This window comes from Fundulus heteroclitus, chromosome 15 (assembly GCF_011125445.2).
Source record: "Fundulus heteroclitus isolate FHET01 chromosome 15, MU-UCD_Fhet_4.1, whole genome shotgun sequence".
Lineage (NCBI taxonomy): Eukaryota > Metazoa > Chordata > Actinopteri > Cyprinodontiformes > Fundulidae > Fundulus > Fundulus heteroclitus.
In genome coordinates this window covers 22,542,861-22,545,593 of record NC_046375.1, presented here as the reverse complement: position 1 = coordinate 22,545,593, position 2,733 = coordinate 22,542,861, and the positions used below count along the sequence as shown (strand labels likewise).

General features: G+C 40.3%; 1 pseudogene; it reads left to right on the top strand.

Moving 5' to 3' along the window:
* LOC118566250 lies at nt 1-119 on the top strand (annotated as a pseudogene).
* The last annotated feature ends 2,614 nt before the right edge of the window (nt 120-2,733 follow it).

Genomic DNA, 2,733 nt, shown 5'->3' with positions numbered 1-2,733 from the left:
GTTTATGGCCACTCCATTCTGAACACGCCTGATCTCATCTGACCTTGGCTGCCAAACAGAGTCAGGCCTGGTTAGTACGTGGATAGGAGACTGCCTGGGACTACCAGGTGCCATAAGCTTATGAGGGGATTGGTGGCCTAGTGATTAGACCATGTATTTTGGAGGTTCAGGGTTCATCTGCCACTCTGGGTCCCCAAGCAAAAGACTCTTAACCCCAGATTGCTCTCTGGGCACCGCACAGTGGCAGCCCACTGCTCCCAAAGGGGATGGGTTAAATGCAGAGAACACATTTAATTGGAATGTACGTTGCAATAACAATAAAGATTATTATTCTTTTTACACCATTTGTGCCCCCAACGGATTGCTGCAATGATAATGTGGTAAAGTTCATAAAGTGCATATGAGGGTGTAACTAATTCATACTGAAGAGGCATAAACTCTTGGGGCCATTTGACATGGACGGAAATCTAGGTAAATGTGGACGCGCTGGTGATATGTGCTTTAGAGAGCCAGGCGCCTTGGCCTGCCAAGCGAATAAGTTTGATGGCGTGATCTGTAGTTGCATATTGCATTGAAAAATCTGGAAATGGGATAGTGCTATTGATACTAGGAACATGAGAACCATGAGGAGCTGAGAAGTCTATGACTAGCCTGTCTATGCCCGGGTGAAAACTGTGTAAGAATCCGTTAACAAGAAAGTTGACAAAATCTATCAGGTCCTGCAGCAGCCAAGGTCCTCTGGGCTTTTTATTTAGTTTTTGTGCTGTCACTCATGTTATCACCACTCCAAGCTCTAATACAACACAGGAGAGAAGAGCTGTTGGAACAGCGACCCAACCTGGGAGTTCATGACTGTGGAATCAGGACTTTATTCACCCCGACCTGCATTGGACAACAGAGGCTCCACTCTATCCGCTCTTGAAACCCAGGAAATGGGGTAAGCGGAGAAGGAGACGGCGAGGTTGTCGGGCATGCCTGCTGACTCGGCTAAAAGCTAACTCATACAGACCAACACTTCCAAGCCTCACTCTGGCCAACGTAAGATCCCTCGGCAATAAACTTGATGAGATAAGAATCACTGCAGTATGAGGAGTTGCTGCAACGTCAACGACAAATTGCAGGCGACTGTCCACTGTTGCTACATATCCATTCAGGAGGAGTAAATGCTGCAGGTCAATGATTTGATGCCATCCACTGGGTTTCATCAAACAGAAAACTTTTAACCAGAGTTAATTGGATTTAAATTAAAAGATGAACAGCTCCTCACAACTTCTGCTGGAATATTATAGCGCAGTCTTGTGTGGAGGAGGTTCTGAGAGATCTATTTAAATTAATCAAACCATTTAAAACTCTCAAAACAGGACATGTATGAATTGATAGAATTTAGTTTTTTTAAGTGCTTTGAATTGGCATATGTTGTGAATTGGTGCTGTATAAATAAAATTGATTGAAAATACTCTCTCCTGTGTTCAGTGCTTTTTGCCCTACTTGTCTTCCTTCTTCTTCATTTTTTATTTAAGTTACCAAGCTCTCATTGGCGTGGCATCTGTATTACAACAGCTATTACGGCTCCCCCGGCTTCGTGTGGTTTCATCTCTACACTCAAAGTTTTCTGTGCGGATACATTATTTGGGTCCATGTGGATATTGCCTAAACAAAGACTCGAATGGAGTCATGGTAAGACAAGAACATTAGAGTTCAGGTGAGCTATTATCTCTTCATAACCTTTACAACAGAACCTCACTTTAGGACTCCTGAACTACAAACCTTACACTCAAACTGTATTTCCTCGCCCTAAATAAAGGAACAGTTGTATTCTTTTGATTAAAAGTTGACAATGGTCAAGGAAGAAAACCAGAAACAGATTTTTAAAATTGTATTTCCAACATAAAAAAATTTGCAATACATATGAGTCATATGTATTGACAACCAGTTATAAGAGGCATGAAATATCCTAGAAGTCATTAAGAACAGAAAAGTCTCTGCTTAGAAATCAAAAGATCTCAGGATTCAGTTTGCAGCTAAAAAAAGGGAGTAGGTATTTCAACAGGGAGCTCAGCTAGGCCAAGTCCTGCTGACAAAAACTCATTAACTGCTTTGATGGGTTTTCAAATTTACTCAACCTGACAGTTTAAAAATATAATGGGTAAATTATACTTGGTTATTTTTCACTTTATTGTACATGAAAAAAACATGTTTGTTTTAGTCTGATTGCTTTATTTGCTCCTTAAAAGAACCAAAGCGCTTCGATGTTTGAAGAGATCAGAGGGCACCACATTGTGTTAAATGTTCATTTTGAGTACAGATTCATCAAATCAAACAAAACCCAGCAAATACATGCTGAACTCTGACATGCATTAAAAATACAAATAATGCCTGTCCATAAACCACAAGAGGTTATGGACTTATCTATAGCAGTCAACAGAGCATTTAAACAGCTTGTTCTGATATTGTGTCTAGGAAAATCTGATGACTCTACAGGTCATTAATGTGTTGCTTTTTAATGGAAAAAAAACCCAAAGCAATTGAAATCTTATTTCACTTCAGTTTAATCACAGATTAAATTGAATTTTGGTGAATACAGTGGCAGTGTATGTCTCCCACTGTAAATCTTAATGGGAAGGGAAGACATCTATCCTTGCAGCACGGGGTAACCATAGTAACAGGAAACTAGGTTACAATGAACTGTATGTAAACAACAGTAAAGTGTACAAAGGTGTACAATGCACGGAC